The following is a 15,047-nucleotide window of genomic DNA, read 5'->3' as shown; positions in this document are numbered from 1 at the left end:
TGAAACCCCTGGAAGCCCAAGTAAGACAATGACTGGGTGTAAGGATGGGGTGGGTCCACTGGGTTCTTCTTGGATCTCTCCATCACTTCCTCCCACTCTGCTCATGAGAGGTCTGTCAGAGGCTCACAGGGACCTACTTTCTGATTAGGGATGCTGTGAGAAGCCTCTGAATTCAGAGTCTTTCCCTCCTTCTCAACTGGAAACAACTCTTGGGTCTCATGCTGCCTCTCTTCAGTGGACAGTGGGCGAATCTGCACGATAGTTTAATGGTCATTTTTGTTAGCCATTCCAGGCCACAAAGTTACTTTTATTAATAATAGTATGAAGAAATGACATTTGGAAATCTTACATGATACCACCACACCGCCAGTACAGCAAATAACATTCGGAAAAATACTCTCATCCAAGGGAAAGATTGGCACATGGAGCCAAAAGAGGGATGTTGGTGGGAGAGGCCACCTGGGGGAGAGAATCCAAAACTACTCTTGTGGAGAGTCGAGAGAGTCAGAGACTTTCTAGTGTTTTCCTTTATAGATCAATGACCTCCCTGGAAGGTGCTCACTATATTTTATTTATTCTTTTAAAAACCTTGAGTGCATACTGAGAGGAGGATTTTCAGGAGAGTAGGATTATAAATGACCCTTGTTTCCTGGGATGGGGGCTTAGTCAAATTACAGCTTTACCAATTCACTAACTTTTGATCAAGCTACTTCATTTTCTTGAGCATGAATTTCTTCATTTATAAAGTGCAGGTAGTAACAGTTTTTATCTCATAAGTGCTTGTGAAGGTTAAATGACACAACCCACATAACACATTTAGCATGTTACCTAGCACATGATAGATATTAGTTTTTTTTTTTTTTTTTTTTTTTTTTGTTAAAAAGATTTTTTTTTTTTTTTTTTTTTTTTTTTTTTTGGTAACAGAGATTGAACTCATGAACTTGTGCTAAAGAGGTGGGCGTGATGCCGCTGAGCTAAATCCTTGACCCTGATATTAGCTATTAATATTACATATTTCTGAAAATGGCCTGAGGTTTTAAAACATGGATGTCTTCCTTTCATAATCCTAAGAGTTAGATTAGAAAATGAAGTTAGGACTGGAAAGGGAAGCTGAGCTTGAAGGGCTTTGCCTGCTTATGTGAGAGGTAAGGACTTTTGAGCCACTGGGAGGTCAGTAAAGGTTTGGGAGAAGGGGGTTAATTCAACCAGAGAACGGATGTATTTTTATTATTGGATTGATTTAATAACTTAAAAATAATTTCATCTATAAGGATTTCTGGAATTTATTCTGAAGTCTTTGTGATAAGTTGGCAGTCTGAATTTTCCTTCATTTTTAAAGTGGGCACATTCAGTAAATGTTAGTAGGGCAGGCTGGCATCTGGATCTCTACACCTGAAACTGTGTTCCACTTCCAGTCCTCTGGCAGTTAGACAAGGCTTTGTGTCTTCTTCAGTCCATGAACGAGGAATCTAAGAGAGGTATATTACTTTCAGCCCCTCTACAATGCTTATGTTTCTTTTTTTCCTCTTTCTGACCACAAATCAATCTTATATTTTGATGAATTTGCCATGTAAACCAAAGCAACATGGATTGCTGAGCCACCATGTGAAGGATGGCTGCTCTGAAGAGTCCTTTGGACTTGCAGTGCATTTGTATAGATGATCAGTGAAGTTTTTGTGCTGTAATGCCAATGAAATTTTTTGTTTGTTTGTTATACTGTGTTTTGTTACTGCAGCGTAACCTGTCTTACCCTGATTATTTCTAGTAACATCTGCTTTTGTGCCTTCTAAGCAGTTTGAATTCCTTAGGACTCCACAGGCTATTAACTGGCAAGTGACAGTTGTTTGGGCATAGTCTCCAATCTAGGCCAGGTTTCATTGGCCTAGGAGAAATAAACTAAAGTAAATACAACCCTAACAATCTAGGGACCTGGCTCTGAGTTGGGGGTTATGTGCTTATAAGTGCTGATTTTATATGAAGGTGGAGAAGTTTAAAGTAAGGGGTGGTCATCTTTTTGGAGATACTTGAATAATGTTATCTGAAAGTGTTTCCTAGAAAAATCTACTCCAAGTTGAGAGGAAGGGAGTGAAATTGAAACAAACAATATTATTTGGTAGCCTTAAGACAGTGGAAGATAAATGTTTAACGACTATCTTTTCTGTAAAAAATTAAGGCAAAAAAGCCATGCAATTGAACCATTAAAGATAATTGGAGTATGGGGAAAAATAAAGGTAGAAAAATCATCTAGCAGGGTAAAAGGGACTAACAGGTGACCCGTAGTCAAAGCAGAGAGAAACACCATAAGTCATTAAGAATTACAGTGTTCATAACATAAGAAACAAAGCAGTTGTTAAGAAAAGCAGAGCCATTCCTACCATAAAGTCTGATGGAAATTTCTAACATGTGCCTGCAAAATTAGGGTACTGTGACGGAGGGGCTGTAACTAGGTAGAAAAAAATAATCCTAAATGTACAAGCCAGCCAGGATGAGCTGCAAGTAGTTTCTGTAAACAAAAAGGAAGAAGACAAAATGGGGAATCAGGCCTATGTGATGTTCCTTGACCTAATATTGCTATGTGAGGAGACCTATGATTTAATCTTCCTAGACTATCAAGAAAAGTACAAGAAAGTTTGGGGAACACGGCTCTGGAAATTGCATTGGCTATGCAACACTTTGTGGGGTTTTATTTGGGAAAGAAGTATGAGAGTTTTATTACAGTTTCACTATGTATTTGCATGAATATATAGAGTAGCTTTTGGTAAGGTTGAGAGTTCCATTGCAATACCTGATATGTTTGCTTTAAAAAAGCTCCTCTCTAACTTTAAGAAAGATATGCCAGGAGTAATAAAAGTATTTATTGTTAAGGACTAGTAGACATCCATAGTAGAAAGCTCTCAAAGGATTGGAAGTTTACCGAGATGGTGAGATTATTTTATAGTTGAGCCAAATGACCAGAGAGCTCTTTTACAGCTACTTAAATAAGTTAATATTGATTTTATGATGTTTTTTCTATTATTTTATAAGGGAAAGCAGTGAGAATATGAGGTGTTGGAGTCTGTTGCCCACTTTTATGAACTGGTCTGCTTGCCTTTTTTTTTTTTTTTTTTTTTTAACTATTTCCTGCTTTCCAAGATTATTCATGGGCCAAACACTAGGTAGAAAAACAAGTTTCTTTTCTTTTAAAAAGATGGACATGGGATTCTAGCATTTATTTCTACTGATTCTGTCTTGAACTTGGATTACTTTATTTACCTGTTAGCAGAGCCAGGCTTCTGTTGAAATGCTAGTTAGGGTCTCTAAAGCAAGTCCCAAACATTTTATGAAGCTGTTTTACTCTGTATTGTATCCAGGTCAATCCCAGTCAGTTGCCTCTGAAGGTTGTATAACCATGTGTGCTGTGAAACACCATTAGTGTGGCTGGTGGGATAAAGCCCCTATGGAACTCTCCATGCTTGCCCTTGGGTGTCCCTTTATGATCTGATTTAGCCATTGGTTTAACCATCCTGATTTTCTTACTTTCTTAAGAATCCCCTTTCTTAAACAAAAAAGCTTCTGTTATAGTTATAAATCTCTTGAAGTTAGGTTCTACTTCCCTAGAAATGTAAACCATTTGGCCCCAGCATGTGTGCTGACCTGTATGTTTCAGATGTCCAGTCTTCTCCAGGATTCAGGATCTCAGGCCATGGGATCAAGAGACAACATATTTACACTACGGTGTCTCACACACTATGGTGTTCTTGGCCTGGCAGATCTCTGGGTAAGCAGTGGGCAAGGCTCCGGCTTCTGAGATGTTGGGAGTTAAGATTTCATTAGATGAATTGGCAAAGACATGTCAGCTTATCATGGAGTAGGGTCCTGGTGGCGTACAAATGTGCTTGGCCACTGGGAAAGTTGAGGCTAGACAAGGTCCAGAGTGGGCTTCTCTAAAGCTTGGGGACTGTGACAGTGACTCCTCTAAGGGAAGAGCTGGGTATAAGTTCTATTTTTTGCGTCTTTGACAAAAGTTCACTTAACAATTTAAAGAACAATAAAAGGAACATGGATTTAGCTTCCTCTGAATCCCCTGGCTTGGCCAAATCAATGGAAGCTCTTCTCTGCCCTCTGAAGGGTTCTTCTAATCTATCATATCGGTTCATTCCCTCTTCATCCCAATTTCCATTGCAACTTCTCACTCAGCCCATTTTATAGATTATGAGTCACTACTTCCTACAACCAAAAGGGTTGGTCTCTTGCACTATGGGAAAGTGTGGCAAATCTTCAACAGAGAAATGTTGATCTTTGGGTTTCTGACTTGTGTTGATGTCCCATTCCACGTATCAGTTTTGATTCTGAACAGTATATTTCCCATTCTAAGGGCAGTCAGGCCTTTGATGCTCTGTATGTGGGTTATTTCTGAGCCTGTATTTTAAAAATAAGCCTTGGTGGAAAGGAGGGGTATTCAATTCTGTGACTAAAAACAATCTCCTGGGAGGCAAAGAAACACACAGATACTGTTTATTCTCCATGCTAAAAATAGGTGGGCTGGTATTTTTAGTTATTCCCCAAAATATGATGTCTGGACTAAAATTCAGCTGTGGGTGCCTGCCTTTATGGGATGGGATGAGACAAGCAGTGTGGGAGGAGCCAGGGTCAGATGTTAGGGGGAAAAAAGTCTCTAGGAGAGACCAATTTAAGGTTCCCAGCTAATGAGGGTGTAGTTCAATTTCAAACATTTTTAGAGTTTAAGAAAACAAAAACAGAAATGAAGCAACCTCAAGGAATTATCGAGAGCATAAAGACCAGTAGTTGTTATATCCAGAGCTGTAAAAATGAGCTACTTCTTCCCCTCAGATGAGGGCAAGAGGTCTGGAATCACAGCAAAATTAATTTGTTTGCTTGGGTATAAATTTAAAATGACTCACCTAATTTTTTTCTTCTATAATTTGCCACAGTTAACTCAGTCCCAAGAGATTTGCTTTTTACCACCTTTCTATAAAATCTGATTCAGCTTCATATAGCTTTTCCTCTCTCATTAATGCCCCAACTAAATGTGTACAGTGCAGGACTTTAAGGAAATACAGGGACACAGGTGGTGTTTTTGCCATGTTTCTTATGTAGACTTTCTGGGATTCTTAAGTGTGGGAAAGGGAAACTGGGTGTTCAAGGTATTGAAATGGCTTAAGAAATCTTTCCAAATCAACATTTTCGTCCTTCCCTTTCTAAAAGGGAAGTTTAAGGCATTGTTTCTTTACCAGGTCTTGCTTCTACAGAGTTACTGTGGGGCTGACTGAAAGTAGTGAAGTTTTTGCAGGAAAAGAAACATGTTAATGAAAAAGGGCCGAGGGTCAGGAGTCACAGGTAAAAATAAAAGTGGAATTTGAGTTATTCTTGTGCTGTAGGACAAAGCCATTTGCCTTGTCTCACCAGACCAAGACCAGGCATAAAAGGCCAGGTCTGCTCCCAAACCATAACGCTGTAGTCAGGATTCAAACTATACCCACCTCACAGCAGAAACCTTTAGAGGATGTATAATGAACCACTAGAACGAGCAATGCAGGTTTCACTCAGTGGTCTACAAATGTGTGTCCTCAGTTGCTCAGTGTGAGTGTGTTGGGAGGAAACATGTTTCCTCACCAAGGTGTTCGCATGGGACAAATCAGGCCAGGTGACATGTTTCTGTGTTATTTTGAGTTGCTTCAAAGTTCATGTCGTGAACGTGAGTTGATTCAATGTCAGATTATATTTTTTCTCTAGAAATTGAGTCCTGGGGTTACATAATTATTCCAAGGGTTATACAGCCCATCATAGTTTGGAACTCATTATTAATTCCTTCCGGAACTTATGACCAGGCTGAAACTGACAAGTATTGAGCAAATTTCACCCCTGAGTAATAATGTAATTATAAATAATTTGTGAAAGTGCCCCAGATTGTCCATATTTTACTGGGGTAATATTAGCCACTGACTGGGCTAACACAAGCCTTGTAGACTTAGTGGTATCACTCTTAACCTTTTTATGACCCAGGATTAGCACTTACAATGCACAAACATATGCAAGACAGTAACAGTGACTATTTGGGGTTTTGCACTGTTCAGGAGCTGTGGGAGACAGATATGAACCCTGAGTGCTAAAGCTTTTTCTCATCAAAATGTGATGAGTACCCAGTCTGATGAGTTCTGAAGCTGATAAGTACTGAGGCGTGACCACAATTTGGTGGCACTCGGAGGAGGATTTGTGGCCAAAACCCCACGCAACTTGGAGGAAAGAAAGAAAAAGAAAGGAAAATAAATAGACAAATCATTCACACTATGCCGTACACCAAATGGATGTGATTTTAAATCATGACAACCTTTAACTCTATCTCAAATTAACTCCCTTTCCTATAGTGGACCATTTTAGATCTCCTATGATAGAAATCACGGGCATTTTGAGGGGCAGTTATGCTATAATTCATATAGTTATAATTTCCAGACTAATTTTGTGAAATTAATACATTTCATGTTATTAATAATCATAATGAAATTAATGATCATACTTTTGGAACCATGTTCTTTTCCTCTTCTGTTATGTATTTTTTATTAGTACACATTTATAGCGCATAATGATTGTATTCAGCATGGGGAGTTGGTACATGTACACGGCACATTTTAATTCTTTCTACTTACTCTTTTTTTACTCCCTCCCTCTGCCCTCCATCTCTTGGTCCCCTTCTCCTGAAACTCCAGGTGCAATTTCTGTTTCTTTTGGCTTCATCAAAGTAAGTCACTTTGCATCTCGTTGTCACCCATTCTGTTATAAATAGCAGGAACCTGCCAGGTCACAAAGGAAATCACAGGTGAAGGTGAGAACTCCCTACATACATTGTGGCCAGTTCTCCAACTTCCCTGAGTCCTGACAAGATGCTGGCTATCTGGTGATTTTTTCTACCATTTGTAATTTAAATATGCAGTGTTGACCTTTTTTTTCCCTACTTGGTATTCTCCGCACAATATTTTGGGAGGAGCTTGAGGATTTTTTGGGATTCCTGGGGCTCCGTCTGGCTACCTCCTCTTGCCAGACCTGGACTCAGCCCTGTGTGTGTTATATGCTCAGCAGGGCAGCAAATGGCAGGGTCCTGCTGTGACTTCACAGTCCACCTTTCTTCTCAGGCATCCAGGTATATATATATATATATGCCATTACCACATCATTCACGGCTCACTGTCAGCAAGCCAAGAATCACATCACCTTATCCCCACTCACATTAGCACAAATAATTTAAATCAACATTTCTGTTGGGCTGCACGGGGGATACTGTTGTTTGAGAAGTCGGTACATCCCCTGGGCTGGCTGACAGTGGTAGGTTTTTCTTGCTCTTGGTGGGTTCAAGTGCTTGTCTAAATACAGCCCCTTAACACTGCCTTGTTGTCTTGGCCCAGCAGGCAGTGACTTTGGCTCACTACCTCACAGCCTCTGGTGTCAACAAAGTCTTGTCTTCGCAGTTTTCCTGGTGTTAGCCCCAGGGGTGGATGTCTCTGTGAGTGTGTTTGCTAGGAAAGTTTTCCTCCCCAATGGAGGAAAAGGAAAACAGAAATAAACCACAGTGTTCTCTAGAAATGCCCAGGATATGTTCAGATCTCATTGTGAGGTTATGTGCTCTTCTTCTGTTAATCTCTCGAGGCTCTATATTGGTACATCCTGTTCTATTGCAGAGTTAATTGACCTGTACTTGGACAGTGAGCCAGGAGGCAGTACAAATCTGAACACCCTTCCAGTCTCCTCTGTGACTTTCTTTCTGTTTTTTTAAATGAATTTTATTGGTGCATTTAAGGTATACAATATAATGACATTAATCATTGGAAATTCACACCTTTACATAATCCATCTTGGTTCTTATTTTTCCCCATTTTCCTCTGTGCCTTTCAACAAGAACATCAAGACATGTACACTGAGTGAATCACCTCATGCCTTGAATTAGGTTGTGGCCACTTGACTTGTTTGGTTCAATGGGATATTAACTGATGGGAGGCCTATAACGTGCTTGGGCTGTTGTCCAGTCTTTTGTTCTTCTGCCAAAGCTCTGAGAAGAACATCTCTATCTGTTGGTTCCACATAGTAATTGGTTTCAGGAAGATGAGAAAGATGGAGGAGACCTGAAACCAACTCTAGCCTAAAGCCAAGCCATACAGAGCCCTAAATAAATCATCTGCACCCAGGCCAACCTATGATGCACAAGCAAGAAATAAATGCTTACTGTTTTATGCCTCTCAGATTTTGTGTATGTTGTTCAGCTATAGCTGACTTTATAACACTAATACTGTTACTACTATTACTGTCAACTTTCACTGTACAATATTCTCATGGAACTTTGTGTTTTTTTTTTTAAAAATTTTTTTTTTGTACCAAGGATTGAACTCAGAACCTTGCACTTTCAAGGCAGGTGAGGTGCCACGGAACTAAATCTCCGGCCCCTTGTGGTGGTTTTTATGCAATAGCAGCAAGTCGACACATGCCACTGTTGTAATTTTACTAACTTCCTTTCATAACAGTCCAATGTGGTCACTTTTAAAGGATGTACATATATCTTTTGTATTGATTCTCACAATGAAGCTAATTAACATACCCATCATCTGACAGTGGGAAGGAGAGAGTAATAGACTAGGTTCACACGACTTGGTTTCTAGATCATTCCCAGACAACAGTCCAATTGACATCTGTGGTCATGAACTTGTAGGAGACTCCTCAGTGAGGTGTATGTTTTTCTTTAGCTGTGTCCATGTGTGGAAAAGACTTTGAATTTCACTCTGTGTTTCTTCTTTTGTTCCATTATTGGAGAGATACATTGCCATTAATTTCCTTCAAAATACTCCCCCTCATTTTGAATACACTTATCCCATTGTTCTTGCTACTTTTGTGCTGTTGTGGCTGTCTGTATGTTCTGAATTGATTCAAAACTACCTTTCATGGCAATTTTGACTTTAAGGAAGAGCCAGAAGTCACACAGTGACAGATCTGGTGAATAAGGTGGATGAGACTGTCATGTTTTTTACAATCCTATTTTTATGTTGGATGGTACCTGACAGCGGCCTTCACTATATTTTTGATCATACTTTGTAAAGACCCTTAGGAAGAAAGACTTTCAGAACTGCTTCAGAAGGTGGAAAGAATGATAGGATAAGTGTATTTGAAGTGAGGAGGAATAATGACAATGTGTCTTTTACTGTAATGAATTTAAAAAATGTAAACATTAACCATACATTTTGCTAACACCTCGTTCTCCTATTTTGGCCATAAGTAATTGGTGAGCTGTCATGTAACCACTATTTTAAAAAATTGATGATATAAAAAAGTGGCTTAAGAATAAGTCTTGTACTAAAAACAGCATCGAACTTGTTAGGGTTCTACAGCAGCAAAAGAAGTAGGAGGTAGATAGATAACAGATAGATGAGAGGGGATTGAGAATTGACTCATGCAAGTAGAGAGAGCAAGAAGAGCCATCACATGCCATCTGCAGGCTGAAGAACCAAGGAATCCTGTGGAACTGCTCAGTCAGTGCAGGTTTAAAGACCTAAGAGACAGTCAGACAATGATGTATCTTTCAGGCTGTGGCCAAAAGCCTGAGAATCTGGCGGGCTGCCAGTTCTGGAGTCTGAAGGCTGGGAGAAATTGGATATATCTGAAATCCAAAGACAGGGGAAGATGGATGTCCCAGCTCCAGAACACAGTGCACTTTGCCTTTCTTCTGCTTTTTAGTTTTAACCAGGACCTCAACAGAGTAGATGATGCCTGGCAGGATGCATGAGGATGAATCTTTCCTTCTTAATCCATCGACCCAGATACCAATCTTTGCCACAAAACCCTCACACATAGACCCTTGTGTATCCTTTAACCTAGTAAAATTGGTACCCAATACTAACCAATTCAGTGCCTGATCAATATGGAGGAAACAGTCTCTCAGGGAATTTATTTGTGTATATGTGTGTGTGTGTGTGTGTGTGTGTGTTTGTACCACATGTATATGAATATATTACACCTGTATTTGCCTACTCTAGGCTCTGTTGTGGTAGATCAGTTACCTCATCAATATTTGTTAGACATAAAATCTATCCATATTTTATTTCCTAGTCCTCTTTGTTTTTCCTTTTACACTACTTTCAGGATGATTTTTCTAAAACATACACATTAACTTTTAAGTAATAAGACTAAGTGATTCTGCTAAATTTTCCTTCTTGAGAAGCAGCCAACACTGCTCAAGAAAACCAGAATCGAAATTCACGACTCTCAGTCTTCCCTTAAACTGGGCAACTCTATAATGGCAAACTTCATTTATGATTATGGGTCAGATACAATGAGAGTTTAAGTGGGAACAGGATGTCATAACTAATGCAGCCAATAGAACTCTCTGGGTCAAATGTAGGGTGCAATTTTTTTTTTCTAGAGAAAAAGAAAACAGCAAGAAAGCTCAAGGTTTCCTTTATGAGAGCAACAAAGACGAGTTGAAGGAAGAATTGCTAGGACACATCATTCACATTCCTCCACATTTCCTCATAAAGAGAATCAGTCTGGAGCTAAGAGGGAGAAGAAAAGAGAAATAACCACTACTTTGTAAATTCGACCAAAGGCAGTAGAGCAAAGATAAACACTAATCAAGCATCCAGAGTCAGGGCTCCACACCAAGTCCAGCCAAACTCTCACCTGGGTGATCTGCTTGCTCCTGAGCAGGAAATCCTGAACCCTAAGGGGAGAGAATGCATTGCGTTTTTCAGAGTGAACCTTAAAGAAAACTTCAGGCTGTAGCCATCTCTTTCCTTTAGCATATTTGAACAGACTGTAAGCCAAGGTGATATGAATCTCTGGGAAGCACGGCTCTGTATCCTGTACAGTTTGGGCTCTGTGAATAGACTGCCATTTAAAAGAAAACACTAAGCAAACAGCGCAAACAATTCCTTTTTCCACTGTCTCCTGCTCTGTGTCTTTTCCTGCTGGCTAAATGAGATGATTCTTTGCTTTTCTGTGATGCACATTTTCCTAACTTAGCACACTGTTCCAATTTTTGGTTTACTTAGTCTCTGCCTCATTGGATTCTAAGATTCTGGAAGGATGGTGCTTGAGTTCTATTTTATATCCTGTAATTGACATCTGTTTAGAAAGCGTGAGGTTAATAGAAACAAGACATGAAATCCTCCATCCATTGATTAGATTACTATTGCAAAAGTGAATTGGAGAATTAAAGCAATTCTGTAAGTAAAGGCTATCCTATAGAAATACATGGACCACACAGGTAGTTTTTCTAAGTTTCTCATTAAAAAAGCAAAAAAGAATTAAAAAGGGAATAAATTTCAACAATAAGCCTTATTTAGCTTAGTGTGTCCTAAGCATTATCACTTCAAAATGCAATGTTTAGTGTTTTATATTTTCCTACTAAAAGTTTAGTTGCTTAGTTGCACTAAACATATTTCAAGGCATAATAGCCCTGTGGTGTATTGGAAAGTGTATTTCTAGCCATCCAGGCCTCAGATAAGGGGAGTATATGGACAAAAATAGGGTATCTTCATAGAATTATTATCCAGTTTTCTTCTTTTGTGGTCTTGCTCTTTTTAGTAAGTCTGCAAATTTGATTGTTTTAGGAAAAGGGTCCTCCCTCCCCTGTCAGAAAAAATGGGTCAAGTGTTTGATTATGCCCATGGAACTTAATTTAGTCACTCTGCCTGCTGCAGATGAAGTTCTTTGGTAGTTCTGTAGCTGTCCTGTGAGGACTTGGTGTTTTTTCAGCTTGCAGCTGCACTGTTGTTAGGTCAACAATCAGTCCAGTCTTTTGAATTGCATAACAAATATTCTAGCCCCCAGGAAGTGAATGGTGCCAAGACATAAATATGCCAACTGAGGTGGGATCTTTTTTAATATGCCCCTTTTCTGAATTTGTGGTAAGAAATGGCTGTGAAATAATGTGGCACTCTTAAATACCATATTTGTCAAAAAAATTGAGAGTGAATAAAGGGATTAGAATTCTTATTCATAGCAACTTTCATGGAGAAAAGGTCCAAATGGAAATCTAGAAAGGTTGAACCCTCTGAATGCAACTGAATTTAAGCAGCAATCAATCAAATTTAACCAAAAAAAAAAATTTAACCACTTTCCATGATTTCAGATGGTCACAGTGGTAAAAGGCAATGAAATCACAGACAATTTAAAAGAGGTCAATACATGAAAATCCCAAAGCTATCATTGTACTCAATGGTAAAAAACCAAAACCTAAAACAAAAACAGATTTCCTCAAGGATCAGAAGCAAGACAAGGGTACTCATTTTTTCCTTTTACATTGAAAATAGTATTGGAAGCCCTAGGCCTAAGCAATTAGATAAGAAAAAGAAATAGAATACATCCAAAATTTTTAAAAAAGTAAAATTTCTGTTTATAGATGACATGATTTTATATGCAGGAAAGCTTAAGATTCCACTTATGTACTTACACAAAGGAAAGTATTATAGCTGATAAGCAAGTTCATCTAAGTTGCATGATACAAAACCAACACATAAGATCGTTACATTTTTATAAAAAGTAAAAATTCAAAATCCAAAAAAGGAAATTAAGTAAACGGTATAACATTAGAAGGAATAAAATACTTAGGAATAAGCTTAACCATGGAGGTAAAAGTCTTATATACTGCAAACCACAAACACTTCTAAAATAAATTAAAGAAGACACAAATAAGTGAAAAGACATTACATGGCCATAGAATGACTGGAAGATTTAACATTGTTGAAATGGTCATGCTATCCAAAGTGACCCATAGAGTCAATACATTTTCTATCAAAATCTCAATGTTGTTTTTTTTTTTCATTATTGGGATCTTGTACCTTCACATGACAGGTCTTGGTTCTCATTTTTTACCCTTGTCCCTGCCCTCCCCTCACCCCCTCCTCCCCCCATCTACAAACACTTTATTTTCATCTTTTCATTCTCTCACATTTTTTTCTCTTCCCTTTTTGTTCTTCCCCTATGCATCACACCTTCCCTACACCTTTAGCTCCTTTCTTCAAATTTCTAAATGTCAGTAATCTTATTAGAATCTTATGCATTGTTGCAGAACATTCACACCAGGTCAATGTTATGTTTAAACATAAATATAAACAATAATCCCCAAATTCATATATTACCATAAAAGAATCTCAAACAGCCAAGAACAGTCTTGAGAAAGAACAACACAGCTAGTGGTACTATACTTTCTGATTTCAAAACATACTATGAAGCCATAGTAATCAAAACTTCATGGTACTGGCATAAAGACGTACATAAAAAATGGACTAGAGCTTCTACAAATAAACTCATGTATATGTGGTGAAATGATCTTCTGGAAGGTAAGCACTGGGATCATCCACAGTTTTATCTGTACTTCCTATGAATGAATATGAATGGAGTCATTCAGTACAAGTCATTTTCATCTGGTTTATTTCATGCAGCATTGTGCTTATGAGATTACCCTACATCACTGCATGTGGTTATGGACCCTTCATCTGACTGACATTTATGATTATGTTGTGTGACTCTGTCACAAGTTGTTCTCTTGTCAGTGGTCCTTTAGATGCTTTCTACTTTTTGTCTGTAATAAAATGCAGTGGGCATCCTGGTGCATGTATTTGGTGAGTGAATTAATTTATGTATAATGGGAGTGGAACTACTGAGTCATAGGTAAAAATAGTAGAAGACTTACTAGACATAGCTGAACAGTTTTCTGACTGTAAATAACAATTTACTTTGTCATCAGCTGTTATGAGATTTCCAATTGCTCCACATCTTCACAAATAGTTGATGTTCTCTACTTTTTCCTATTAATTATTTGGGTCATTTTGCAGCAGAAAATTGTGGTGTTGTAATAGGAAGTTTTTCTTATTAGGATTTTTGATTAACAAGAGCTTTATTCAGCTTGCCTTAAGTATGGGGAGATTTTTATGAGGAGACAGATGAACCAGTAATTAAGAGAAACTCAACAAATCCATACGTATAGTGTGTGCTCTAGCAAAGCCAGGGTACAAAAGTGCAGTGGGGTCAAGCTTGAGATCTGCTGTGAGGCCAGCTGCAGGACAATCAGATGAGCAGTCCATATCATCTTCCCTTTTGTCTCCTTTGCCATTAGCTGGCAAATTTGGTTTAGTTCCAGCTAAAATTGGAGGAGGAGACTCTGACTCAGCAAATCTCATTTCAACTCTAACATCACTTGTGTTCTATGGATGAGTAGCCTTGGGTCCAGGGAGAACTCCTCTCCCAAGAACCTGCTGGTGCTGCTTCCTGAAGGAAGGGGCTACTAAGGGCATGGTGGGCCTAGGTAAGGGAGATACTGGCAAGAGTGCTAATGAAAAACAACTCAAAGGAAGTACCTATTTGTACAATTAGAATGAAAAAGTGTTGCTGATGACAAGAACAAGGAAAACATTATATGTACATATACACATGTATCTATAACAAATACATATGTGTGTGTATATATTGCTTTGATCAGAATTAAACTCACCTAATTAAGACTTCAAATTACTATTTTATATCTTTGTTAATAATCAGTGCATAAAGTGTAGACCATTCACAAAAATATTCTGAATAATAGGGTCAATAGGGAAAAAATAAGTGTCTCTTGGTACAATTTTTAGCTCTGTTGGTAAAAGGAGAATGGTATTAAGTGACAGTGTTTGTGGATTTCTGATGTATATGAAAGCCTTTCTTTGATACCTTGTTTTTTTTTTTTTTTGGCTGGATACTATAAAGACACAAAGAAGTGAGCTTCTTGGAGATTAGAAAATATAAAACTTAATCCTCAGGATTAAACCTCAAAATTCAAATTATTTTTAAATTCATTTTTTTCTCAAGGAGAACATATGCACAGAAAAGCCTGAAACATGGTACAGTGTAACAAAAAGATTGTTGTGTTTGGGAGCTCAGGGATTTGGACATGGAAGGATATTGTATACCTGTCCCAGAGGGAGGTCCTAAAAGGAGTGTAAGGTGACACTTTGTTCCTAAGTAGTTGCAACCTTCTCTTTTCTTCTGCAAAAATTTGGGTGGAGCACTCCCTGTTGTCTCTCCCCCCCCCCCCCCCC

The sequence above is a fragment of the Fukomys damarensis genome, unplaced genomic scaffold, assembly GCF_012274545.1.
Source record: "Fukomys damarensis isolate Sample0158 unplaced genomic scaffold, DMR_v1.0_HiC HiC_scaffold_7, whole genome shotgun sequence".
In the NCBI taxonomy this organism is placed as follows: Eukaryota; Metazoa; Chordata; class Mammalia; order Rodentia; family Bathyergidae; genus Fukomys; species Fukomys damarensis.
Note: the sequence above shows the minus strand (reverse complement) of the source record.